This window comes from Equus caballus, chromosome 25 (genome assembly GCF_041296265.1).
Source record: "Equus caballus isolate H_3958 breed thoroughbred chromosome 25, TB-T2T, whole genome shotgun sequence".
NCBI lineage: Eukaryota > Metazoa > Chordata > Mammalia > Perissodactyla > Equidae > Equus > Equus caballus.
Window position 1 is genome coordinate 33,653,853 of NC_091708.1, and position 12,857 is coordinate 33,666,709.

Sequence of the window (12,857 nt, forward strand, 5' to 3'; positions counted from 1 at the left end):
AGTAGAAAGCGTCCTGTTCAGTGCTGTTTCGTTGGCAACTAACACCAGGTCTTGCACATTTCTTACATGTTTCTCAAGTTTTATTAAATGAGTAATAGCATGTGAAAGAGGTTAGACTGGCATGTTGTAGGTTTTTAATAAGTTGTAATTAATATTGGTAGGGAAAATTCGCTTCATCTTGGTAAGCCTCAGTTTTCTTGTCAGCAATATGGGAATAAAAACAAGCAATCATGTGGTGTTACTGTGAGGTTCAAGAGAAACTAGATGTTGGTGTTCCTTGTAAGGTAAAGAGGGCTTTGCAGAGGATCCTCATTACCTTGAACACAAGAAATAGCCAGGCAGAGTGACCCTTGTTCCTGTCTACACCTGGGAAAGCAGCCCTCTCCTATATGTGTATTAAAAGTCAGTTTTAAGGGGCTGGCCCTGTGCCTGAGTGGTTAAAGTTTCACACGCTCTGCTTTGGCAGCCTGGGTTCACGGGTTCAGATCCCGGATGAGGACCTACTCCACTCATCAGCCATGCTGTGGAGGCATCCCACATAGAAAATAGAGGAAGATTGGTACAGGTGTTAGCTCAGGGACAGTCTTCCTCAAGCAAAAAAAGAAAAAAAAAGGAAGATTGGCAATGGATGTTAGCTCAGGGTGAATCTTACTCACCAAAAAAAAAAAAAAATCAATTTAAAAGTTCCGTGTTGTGTTTGGGTCATACTTGGTTTTCATTTAGGCGCTTAGGTTATTTATCTAGTTTTTCTTTATTAAAAATGGTGCTGGTATTTAAATCCTTGAATATTTATCTTTGTCTCCTTCTCTGGTTGTTTCTGTAGGATAAAGTCTTAGAAATGGAATTAGTAGGTCAAAGAATATAAACAGCTTGAGGTTTTGGTAAAGTGCCTCCCCCGACCGAAAGCCTATAATAATTTACCCTCTCCAATGATTTTTGAGAGTACTCACCTGTTTCCTCACCCTCAGAAACATCGGGTGTTGTCACTAAAACAATCTTTGTTATTTGAATAGGCGGAAGAATGGTATTTCTTTGTGACTTGCATTTCTTTGCTTGTTAGTGATTGAATATTGTTTTCCCGAATTGAATGGCCAGTAGGGCTGCTTCTTTCGAGTCTTGTCTGTTCTTCTCCTTGGCCTTCTGAACATTCTCACGAGCCCCTTGCAGGATTCTTGGTTGCCTTGTTTGGCCTCCCTCAGCTCTGAGAAGCCCCATGTGGGTGGATCCTTGTTAAATGGGTCTCTGCCTTCCAAGAGGTATGGCAAGGGATTCATTAATTACCTACAAGCAAGGCTCATCCAGCTCTCCCCTCCCCTCCCCGCCTCTCCCCTCTTCTCCCCTCCTCTCCATAAGGGAATCAGATTTAATTCTTAATCCGATAATTATCATAAGGAGGCCTGGCATTTACACAGCACTGGGAGAGGTCTTCTGCCCTTCAGGGTAAGTAGACAGTGAAAATTCGCTCTTAGATTCAGGGAAACTGAGGCATCCAGTCAAAGGCATGGAGTTGAGCCCATCACAGAAGTCAGGCCTGTGACCAGGTCCTGACCTCCTGCAGTGATGTACTTGGAGCTCCGTGGGCACCTTTGGGGCAGGGCTGACCGGAGCCCTGCACACGAGCACATGATTCTGAGCCTCATCTCCAGAGAGGGACGGGAAAGCCACAGAACACGACCCGGACATAGAGAAGAACCAATTTATTTTTTGCTTTCTCATTTTTATCACCCTCCTTTTAGATCTGCGGCTCCCTCATGTATCTTCCAGAGATCTGAGCTGGGCAATATTTTTAGGAACAGTGGAAATTAGCTAGTGAGAATGTGATCAGCCCCAGGCTGGGGTTTCAAGGCTGGAGAAGCCTTTTTTCGTACAGGCGTCTGTGGGCGTGTGTGTGCCTGTACGTGCACGTTTTCCTATGTCTTGCAAGTATGCACCTGCCCTCATGAAGGTGTGTGAGTGTGTTATATGTAAATGTCCTTGTCCATGTCTGTGCATTGAAATGATAATCATATGCCTAGCATTTGGAACAGTGCTTGGTACTTCATATTGGATTGGACCATATGAAGTGGCTATTTTTGTAGGTCAAATATGCACATATGGTTCAACCTACTAACTGCTCAATAAGTGTTGGCAACCATGATTATTATTGTATCTGTTTTCTTATATGTACGTGTCTACCAGTGTGTGTGTGTGTGTGTGTTTACATACACCCTCTTGTGCCTCGGGTGTAGTATGTTCTGTGTTTGAGATCTCACATGTGCACATCTATGTGCTTGTGAACAGTTTCTGTTTGGGTTTGTGGCCACTGAGCTGTCCAGTTTTGTGAACAAACTGCCCACCTTCTTGGGGAGACCCTCCCGTGGCTCAGCATATACCCGGGCCCTCAGGACAGAGCCCTCTTAATCCCCTCGTGCCTTTAGGTGCCAGTGGAGCCCAGGCCTGGGGTGCCAGGCCCGAGGGGTGCCATGGGGTCTATTGCCTTCTCCCAAGTAACCCTGACTGTTTCCAGGCCCCATGTCTGAGAATATGCAAATTGACTCTTTAATGGAATTCCTTTGCAAAATATTACTTGAGCCAGAAAGTTAATTACCGGGCTCTAATTAATGGCTATTTCAGAAGGCCACAGAAGAGAGCTGGAGATCATAGGGAGACTGAAAAGGCAGGAAGGAAAACATCCAGCTCCACCGACTTCTTCCTGGGTGGCAGGGCACACACAGCTTCTCACTTGCTCTGAGCTGCAACCCAGTCCCCTGTGGCGATGGGCTGTGGGAGAGTGGGAAAGCACCGCTTGCATGAAGAACCTCTGGTGTCCTGGTCTTCTGGCTGTCAGTCCATCCATCTGTGAGGAGTGGCCTGGGCCGCATTCCCAGCTCGGGGGTGAGGTGTGTCAGTAGCTGTGGATAGCAGGACCAAGATGAGGCTTAGTCCCCCACCTCCAGCCCTCCGAGGCCTCCAGCAGCCAGGTGACATGCCCAAGGCCTGGGCTATTGAAGGGACAGTCACTGGCCACTCTACCGTGAAACTGACTCATTTCCTACCCCTCTAGCAGGACCAAGATGAGGCTTAGTCCCCCACCTCTAGCCCTCCGAGGCCTCCAGCAGCCAGGTGACATGCCCAAGGCCTGGGCTATTGAAGGGACAGTCACTGGCCACTCTACCGTGAAACTGACCCATTTCCTACCTCTCCAGGAGTCTTTGGGCTGCTGCCTCAGGCCCCCGTTCCCCCTACCCCCCAAGAGCCTGAGAGCCTGAAGCAGCTTCCAGAAGGGCCGAATCTCCAGCAGGGGCAGCTCCTCTTCGTGCTCCCCCTCAGTGCTCAGTGTGGAGTCACCTGTGATCATGCCTGCCCCCCTACCTCAAGGGACAGGCTGAAAGCCCAGGGGAGATTGTTGTGATGGAAATGATGTGTAAGTTTCCCCTCGAAGCAAGGGGTGCCAGGAAGGGTGGCCTATATTACTGTCCCCTCCTGAGATGGAGGGAGTCTCTGTCCTCTGTGGGCATGTGTGGGTCTGAACTTGTGTTGGGCACGCAGCATCTCACATATACCAAGAGGCACAGCTTTGGCTCCCACCAAGTCTTGTCTACGGACCATACCACATGCCACCCAGGCATGCACATGTAAGAACCTTCCTTGGCATTTGGAAGGCAGGTCCTTGTGGAAGCCACCGGTTGTGCACCAGAGGTCCCCTCTGAGCCAGGCAGGTTGGGGGAAGGAGTAGGAGACAAGATCCCACCTGCCAGAATCCCTGGCAGCCTGCCTGGGAATACCCTGGGCATTCCTTGGGAAGGGTAAGAAGTAACCCCAAGGCTGGAGGTCAAGCCTGATCCTGGGGCATGCCAAGAATAGGACCTCCCTGACACCCCCACTTGCAGCTGCTCAGGAAGCCTGCATATGCCTGACCCCTGGGATTGTCTCCTGGAAGACCTCAGCTGATGGCAATGTGCTGGGGCAGGCTGGTTGGAGGCTCTAACAGAGCACTTTGTGCCTTGAGTAGGAGCTCAGGGTTTGCCCAGTGAGTAACTGAATGCACTTTGGTTTTCTAGGAGGGGAGGGCCCCCAGGGCAGCTCCAAGAACTCCTTAGAAGTTCCCCCAAAGGCAGCCTGAGCAGGGCTTTGCCGCCCCTCCCTCCTGCTGCCCCACCTGCTGCCACTGTACCCTGACTGCCACAGGCCAAGCTGGAGCCACACTGTGCAGGAGTCACAGGAACTCGGCTCTCGGGCCTGGCTCTGGTGCTGACTCAGTGTGATCAACCTGGGAAAAGCCACTGAGTCTCAGTTTTCCCATCTCTCAAGTGGGGCTAGTGGGGCAGGAATTGGCCCAGATAGAAGGTGGGTTTGCACATTTCCTGCATCACATGCTCTGTGGGGTGCGTTACTCCTAGTCACACCTCCATTTTCTGGTGGGCAGCCCCCATGGGGTTGCTGAGGGGCCCTTCTCCAGCTGGCTCTGGCCCCCGCTCAGTTAACCCCACCCAGTTAACCCCGGGACAGGCACTTGTCTGTTACCCTGACCTTTCTCGCACCCTCAGGGCCCTTGTTTGCAGGCTGGGCCTGATTGTGAAAGAGCCTGCTGGGCAGAGATAGAGATGCCACCCTGGTAGTGCAGGCCCTAATTTGATGTGACGTTGTCGTGGGGAGTTTTCATACCAAGGGCAGTGAATTAGTGTGGTGTCTCCCTGTGCCCACTGACTAAGGGGAAGTTAATTTCATACTCTGTCTTTTTGACATTCGTAATCAAAGCATTGTATTGCAGCTGCAGACTGTTAGCACGGGAAGGATGTGTGAGCCTCAACAATCACATTTGTTTGTGGCGGGGAGGCGATGGATTGATTGTTCACAGCCCCCCCCCCCCCCCATTCCCCTTCCTGCCCTCTTTCCCCATTTCTAGCTTCCCCAGATTTCATCAGGAAACTCGGTCCCAAAAGTGACTTTGGCTAAAACCCTGCTCTTGTCTTAGAAGCCAAGGACCTGGCCCCCAAGCAGAACTGACCAGCCCACCCCAGGAAGGATCTGTACAAAGAAGGGTTGCTTGAGATGCCTGATAAAATGCAGATTCTTGGGCCCCACCCCAGAACTTCGGAATTAAACTCTGATGGTGTGGTCATGTTTCCCCAAAGTTTGAGAACCACTGCCCAGAGTTTGTTTCTTTTGCAGAGGGGCAAGAACTGTGTGCCAGTGACTTGCCTAGGCATTGCCCCTGCCATAATCTTATTGCTTCCTCATGATAAGAGGGTTTCTCGTTTCCCATTTCACAGTTGTAGAAACTGAAACTTCAAGAGGGGAGTGTCACTGGCTCAGTCACCCATTGGGGACCCCATGCTGAGGCCATCCTTTGCCTGCTTGATGCCTAAAATCCCCCACCAGCAGGCTGTGCCCTTTCTTTTTACAGTTGTGATGCCTTTTGAAAGAAATCTTCCCCCTCCTCGAGGAGTGCCAGCAGCCCCGTCTTGTGCTTGCACAGGGCTCCCCACTGTGAAAAAAGCTCTTTCATACCGGCACCCTGGGTCTGACCCAAGGGTGCTTGGAGCAGTCAGGGCGTTTATGACTGTGATCTGCCTTTTACAGGTGAGGTAGGTGAGGCTCAGAGAGGTGAAGGGGCAGATCTGGAGTTGGAGCTTGTCTCCTAACTCCAGGTCCAGTGTTCGCCCACCTGTGCCACCAGCGCCCGCTCTTCTTGCCGCCTCCCCAGTTACAGGTGGGGAAACTGAGGTTCAGAGAGGTGTAGTCACTTACCAGGATGGAGTGAGTGGCAGTAATGTGATTCAAGCCCAGGTCCATGGAGTCAAAACCCAGAGGACGGGACTAGCCACCATTTCACGGCTGAACCAGGTGCCCCTGGCCCCCACCTGGGAGTGGAGCTCTTTCAGCACAGCCTGGAGGGTCTCTGCTCAGGGGTGAGAGCTGTCTATGCGGAGGCCACCGAGGGAGGCCAGGCCAGGTGGGGCGGGCTGCAGGCCCAACTCAGTTGTGGGAGGAGGATGGGGGTGGGAGGGGCAGGGGGAGTCTGGGCCTATGGTGCATGGAGCTGGAATTTGAACCTGTGGCTGCCTTACTCCAAGCCCCATCCCTCACCGCGTGTTGCGTAGGAGGTCTACAGCAGCTGTGCCTGCATCACTCACCCAGAACTGGTCCAGGGTCCAGCTCCACCGACTGCTTCTCTCTGAGCCTCAGTTTCCCCGTCTCAATAAAGCAGGAACTAAAGCTAGTATCTTGGGGCCCAGGGTTCTGGGATTCCTGGAAGGGAAGCAGCTAGCGCAGGGTGGTGTGTCAAGTCTTTCCCGGCCTTTGCGGCACTGCCTTCTGGTCATGAGGCCCCTGAAGCTGTGGAAGGAGGGAGCCTTGGTGGCAGGGATGTCTTTGTCTTTGCACTCTTCATGACTGGCTTCTCTTGTGCGGTGATAACACCACCACCCCCTGCCCTTGCATGGCCACTCGTGATGGACCGGGCTCCGCGCCTGACACCCTCTCGTTCATTTTCTCCTTTTGTCCTTCTGACAGCCCTGTGAAGGACAGGTGCTCTTACCCTCCTCGTTTTACAGGGTATAAAAACGAGGCACAGAGAGACGGAGCAACCTGCCCAAGTCATACAGCTCCTAACGGGCTGAGCTGGGATTCAAACCCAGACAGTCTGGCCTCACTGTATAAACGCCCGCCATCAGCCACTATTCTGCATGGTCTCTGTACGCTCTGTTTTACAGATGACGTGCTCTGTCAGTAGTCACATCAGTAAACTCCCTGCCATTTATGAAGCGTCTCCTGCGTGCCAGGCGTTGTGTGTTGTATAGATGTCATCTTTAATCCTCTTGGCTGCCCCCGTTTTATCCTGCCCCGTTTTACAGCTGACGAAACCAGCCTCCTCAGAGGGGTAGGGTCACTTAGGGATTACCGTCACGATGGATTTAGAATCTAGGTCTCTGTGGGTACCCAAAGCCTGTCTGGTGTAGCAGCTAACAGGATGTGTACATCCTGTGGGCCAGGCCTGCTCTCAGCACTTCCCCGAGGGAAACTCACTTCATCCTCACAACAGCCGTGTGCTACACACTGTTGTTTTCTCTGGTTTACAACCAGGAAATGTGAGCTGCGCAGCTGGAATGGCAGACCAAAGATTCGAACCCAAGTAGCCTGACTCCCGAGTCTGTGCTCTTAACCACTGCACAGTACTGCCCTCTCCCTATTTTATGCATGAGGAAACTGAGGCTCCGACAGGTAAAAGCTGCTTGCCCTGAGTCAGATAGCAGATGAGTGGCCGACACGGGATTTGCACCTAGGTCTTTGCAGAGTGTTTTACTCTCTCCCACATGAGAGAACGTGGCAGCCACCAGTGGGGGCTGGGGCAGTGTCCCAAGGCCACCCAGGGCTCTGCAGGAGGCCATTGTGGGTGCTGAAGTCCTGAGGTGGTGGGGGGTGGCACTGGAGGCAGCCCTTCCTCCTGGTCTCAGTGGGTAGGGTCCCCAGGATGTGAGGGCAGGGCCTGCTCTGTGACTGCCCCCTGCATTTGCAGTTGATGAGTGATTATAAGTGTCTTTCTCCATGGGCTCCCCCAGGTTCTGGACTCCCACACTTTTTCTCTTAGCAGAGCTGATGAGCCACGGCTGGATTTGGATCAATTGACTTATGATGCTAGGTAGGGTGGGGCGGGTGGAGGAGGTCATGGGTAGGCTAACTGGCCTTGCACAGCACCTCCCCTTCCACCCCAGGTCAGCGTGTAGAGGTCACTTTCATCATTGCCCAGGAGAGTGAAGGGAAGACAGGGTGATGATGGCGGGCAGGGACTCCCCAGAGCAGCCTTTGTTCTGACCTGTGGGAAGACGGGTGAGTCTGGCGCTGAGACGCCCCCTAGACTGGCTGAGGGGGTCTCTGATGGTGCAGCCAGGCTCTTGGCTGACACAGCCCTCTGTGGACCTGATGGTGCTGGGTGCGTGCAGGTGTGGGGCAGGGGTGCCATGGCCTGGCATTCTGCCAAGAGCCCTGTCCAGCCTGCCTGAGGTGGTCTTGTTCAGTTGCCCTAGGCACGTGACATCCACAGTTTTGATGATGGTCGTCTATGAGGGTGGTGAAAACCTGCTCCAAGGGATTTCAGAGTCAAGGGATGGTGGAGCAGGCAGGGGATTTAGTGAGCACTGTGTCCAGAGTTTCTGTAAGTCGGTGCCTGGGCTTCCGAGAGGTGAGACTAGATGTTTTCCTCCACAGGCAACGTGGGCATCCTCACTCCAGGGGAATCACTCTGTGATCCAGGCCACTGAAGGCTTGCGAGGTTCTGCAGTAAAGACACCAGTTTCACCTTCTTCAATCCAGGGCTTCCTGTCCCCCAGCCCCACCCCGGGAGCAGCTGTCGGCATTTGGGGAGGAGCAGTGTTCTGCAGAGTGTTCTTTGGTAAACAGTAATTTGAGGTGCTACCTCTCCTCAGAAGTGTGCTTTTTAAGAGGGAGCTTTGGAAGTCTTCCATGCCTTTAGGCCTACAGGATAAGCCCTGAATGATGGCCTTGCAGGCCAGCAACAGTATGGGGGCATGTTCTTTTGGAAAAAGGCATCCCTGGGTCCTCAGACTCATTCCTCAAAGCAGCTGCCAGCTCTCCTGTGTGTGGGACGGGGCCCGGCTCTGGTCACAGCCCTCAGTGGGCCCAGAGCGTGTGAAGTTTAGTCTCTGTTTTGTGGTCTGGGTGGCTCCCTTGTACTCGTCAGCTTAGGCTCTGGACGTCCCCATCCCCCTCTGGACTCCTGCAGAAGGCAGCAGTCAGGCAGAAGCTGCCCACTGATTTGCATAATTGCACCGTCCCCTGAATAATTAATAAAGCTCTGTCCTTGCTGAGAGCAAAGTCTGCACCGTTATGGATGGGTTTGCCATGGATGGGTTTGCCGGAGCTCTTCCAGGGAGCGATGGTTTCTGGACTCCTCGGCCTTTCCTGGCATGGAGCCCCCAGAGAGAGGAGAGGGCACGGGTTGGAGGGGGTGTGTCCACACGGCGCCGGTAGCATCCTAAGGGGCCCGGCTGGTAGTGCAAGCAGCTTTATTCCAGGATCCACAGATGGGGGCTCGAGCACACTGATGATGTGAGATTCTGTATTATCCTGCTTTCTGTGGTCCCACAAACTCTTCTTCTCTGAAGTATCGTCTACTATTGTGGAGATTTAGCCCTCTTTTCGGGTAGCCTGGAGGAGGCACTGCTGACCCAGAGGGTAAGGCCAGTGATGGTGAGTTTCCAGGCAAGAGCAGGGGAGAGGGAACCATTTCTGCTCGAGGCCTTTCTTCTTCTATAATCCCTCCAAGTTTCCAGGCTTGTTAAGGTCAGGATTAGCCTGGGAGTGACTCCTATTTGAGGTTTCTAAGTCCCTTTTTGTGCTGTTTCCTTGAAGTGAAATTTCTCTCTGGGGATCTGGGCTTATCTCCCTGTCATGCTAGCAAGGGAGGTTGAGGGCTGGGTCTGCACCTGACATGTAGTTGACATTGGGGAAGGTCCTGTACTCTGTCCAAGCCAGGGAGGTACTTGAAATGCCCTTGCTGTCTTCTCTACCTTCCCTAGTCATTTTCCAAAGCTCTCGTAGGAGTTTCTCAAATCGGGGTCCACAGAACACACATTCTTGCAGGTGTTAGTGGGCACTTGGAATGAGAGGATTCCATAGTCCACACAGGTGAGGGAAGCATTCAGTGAACCAAAGCAAGCAAGTTTCATCAGTGCTTGACTCCTGGGAACCTTTAATGTGCTAAAACGCTGTCCTGCATCTGGGTGTACAAGAGGCTATATAGGATGCTCTGCTCCCCATCCACACAGACTGTCTGGGGTCGGCTTGTACATCTCCAGTGATGGGGAGATGCCCATGCCATGGCTGGACAGTGCCAACTCTTGGAAACCTTCCCCTTTCTTGAGGTGCCTTAGCCAACATTTATGTGGCATTTTATCATTCACCACTTGGCCCTCATACCAGCTAGGAAAGTGGGAGGGCAGGGATTATTCCACTTTACAGATAAGGAAACTGAGGCTTGAGAGGGTAATTATCGCACCCAAAGGCACATAGATGGTGGTAGAGGTGGTATTTAAACCCGTGTCTGCCAGCTGCATCTTCAGCTCTTTCCCTTGGCCACAAGGAAACCGTTTGCTCCCTGGGTAAAGGTCAGTATGTTGGCTGGCGTTGGTCCATGGGATCTTGGGGACCTGTTGCTCCTACAGCCCCCATCCCAGCTCCGTGAGTTTCTGGAGTAGGAGGTAGGAGGTAAGCTAAAACCCTGTTTAATAGTCTTCCAACTGTGGGGCCTGGTTTGGGAGCCATACACAAATGTGGACATAAAACTACCAGATGTCCCGCTCATGAAACCGTTCCTGACTCTCACCCTTTTCTTCTGCCCTCTCCTTTTATAGGGTGGGGATGTTTGAAGTGCTCCGAGAGCTGGGTAGCTGCTTGTCTTGGGCTGGTGGTGGTGGTCGGAGGGTGGAGGCGGGCAGAGGAGTCCAGCTGTCTTTCTCCAGGCCTTTCTGAGAGCCACTGCCCAGGCCTGGTGGATGGCCAGGGGCAACATGGGGTGAACCTGTTTACAGCAGCTGGGCTTAGAGGCTGCACCGAGGCTGAGATATGACTTCAGGACCTAGACCAATTGTTTTATGTCTCAGGAGTCGCCTTGGGTCACACCATGAAAGGGACTGTATTGTCCCGAAGTGTCATGTCTACCTTGTTCCAATAGGGAGCAAGCCACACAGGGGCCCCTAATGAACAGAATTCTGCTCTGTTGACAAATGGACCTAGATCTGGATCTGGGTACCTAATTTCCTGTGTGATCTTGGACAAGTCACCTAATCTCTGAACCTCTGTCTCCTCATCTTTAAAATGGGTGTGATAATGGTGCCTGCCTCCTAGGGTTCTGAGGTCTACGTGAGATCACATGATAATTTTATCATCTTATCCTCTGTGCACACACACTCCACATTTGTACACACCATGTGCGTGCTTTTGAGCTTTTGTCTGAGACCTCAGAATCCTGCCAGCAGATCGGGCCCAGACCTCGCAGGGTCCACCCCATCATGTAACAGGAGACAGCTCAAGACAGGCATGAAAAGATGTTTGTGCGGACGTTTCTTCCACTTAGAAAATCAATATTCTGTGGTCTTCCTAATTGCTCTGTTGCTGCTAAATGAGTCATTATGGAGGGAAAATAGCAAATGCATTGTGAGATTAATGGGAGAAAATAGTTGGCAAATGACTTTGGTTTGCTTCTGAAACTCCAAGAAGGTGTTACTACGAGAAATCTGGAGAGCCATGCGAGGTGGAGTCCTGAGAACCAGCTATTGGTGCTGAGGCTCCAGAGGTGCCGGATGATCTGAGAGGGAGCTTTTAGGCCAGGGCACTGAGTTGGGCACCCCTCTCTAGGGGCTGGAATCACCAGTTCCTGAGTGATCAAGTCTGGAGCTGGTAATGGGACGGGAAGCTCTGATGGCCTGGTCCTGAGGAGACAGGATACTGTTCAGTGAGCTCCCCACCCTCTGTCCCCCGTGCTAGGCATGGTGCTAGCCTTGGGGGTGCAGTGTGAGCGAAACCAGCCCTGGCCCCTCCCTTAGTGGAGGAGACAGGCTGGAATGATGTTGTCTTACAGGTCAGCATGTAATTGCATTTGAGGCACGTGGCCTGAGGGCAGTGAGAGCCCAGAGCTGGAGGTTTGCATCTGTGGGGGTGGTGGGGATGGCTTCTTCAAGGAAGAGAGGATTGAGCTGAGCTCTCTGGGAAGGGCCTTTTGGGCGGATGGAAGAGCTTGTGCAAACGCAGTGGGTCTGGGAACGAGGGACCAAAAGAGGGCCTGTGTGATCACCCTCATAGCAAGCCCAGGAGGTGGATACTTCCTCATTTTACAAGTAAGGAAACCAAGGCTGAAGATAGTTAAGAGACTTGCCTGAGATCATAGAGCCTTTAAATGGCAGAGTCCGGATTGGAACCTGGACCTGCCTAACTCCAAGCCGAGCTGCATGCCCACCTGCTTCAGGGAGCTGGCCTTGGCGCCTGCTGCCCTGTGGGAGTCTCCGCAGCCAGTGTCAGGGACCTCATTCCTGCAGGACGGGGGTCTGCAGAGGGCTGCCTGAGAATCTCCTGAGCCGGGGAGGTATAGGACTCCAGACGGGGAGCCCCTGCCAGCCCCAAAGCCAGGCCTCTCTGCCGTGTTGGGGCTTTGTTTCCTCTCAACGGCAAGATGACTTGGGTAATTTTCTGATGATCAAAAAAGATCAATTAATGACTCCTCTTTGAAAAAACTCTGAAAATAACACATTTCTCCCCCCATGAAGGGGGTTAATTTATTCCCTGCCACTAAGCTGGCCTGTCACTAGGTGGGGCCTACCGGCTGCCTGTAGAGGTGGGGTGGAGGAGGCGTCAGCTGAAGATGCCTGGAGACCTGTGGACTCCCAGGGTTTTAGGAAGTGGCAGCAGCAGATGAAGAGAGACCAAGCACTCCTTGTGGGCACTGGGAAGAGGGCATTGGGGGGGCATCAGAGGTCATCCCACCTTGTCTTGGTTCCTGAATATACCTGAGCATCCTGGTGCTGTTGGAACCTGGCAAAACGATTCCAGAGCCCTCCTCAGGAGAGTCAGGTTCACGGGTCTAGGGTTGCCCTAGAATCTGTATTCACGACAAGCCCCTGGTGATTCTGAGACCCACTCAAGTATTGAGACCTCCAGCTAGCAGCTCTAGATTCTTCCTTGCCTGGAAGGGTCCCATTCCTCTGAGGGATGTTAGTGGTGTGGGTCCCAGGTTGTTAACTTGGGGCTGGATGTACCGCTGCTTGCTGTAGCTCGGGGAGCCAGGCCTCACTGTGTCCCTGGGGACGCTGCTAGGGCAGAGCCAGGGGGGCAGCTGAGTCCCCGACGACGAGGAAGGAACTTGG

General features: G+C 52.8%; 1 protein-coding gene and 1 long non-coding RNA gene across 38 annotated transcripts in view; one reads left to right on the forward strand and one right to left on the reverse strand.

Annotated features, from left to right (window-relative positions):
• Positions 1-12,857, forward strand: part of DAB2IP (DAB2 interacting protein) — a 194,376-nt gene that overhangs the window by 114,326 nt on the left and 67,193 nt on the right. The gene's annotated exons all lie outside the window — the stretch shown is intronic.
• The window catches only part of LOC106782563 (uncharacterized), a 33,373-nt gene continuing 22,198 nt past the window's right edge, over positions 1,683-12,857 (reverse strand). The window contains exon 5 of the long non-coding RNA XR_011432486.1: positions 1,683-2,891. This is a non-coding gene — a long non-coding RNA (uncharacterized lncRNA). The remainder of the gene's footprint in view (positions 2,892-12,857) is intronic.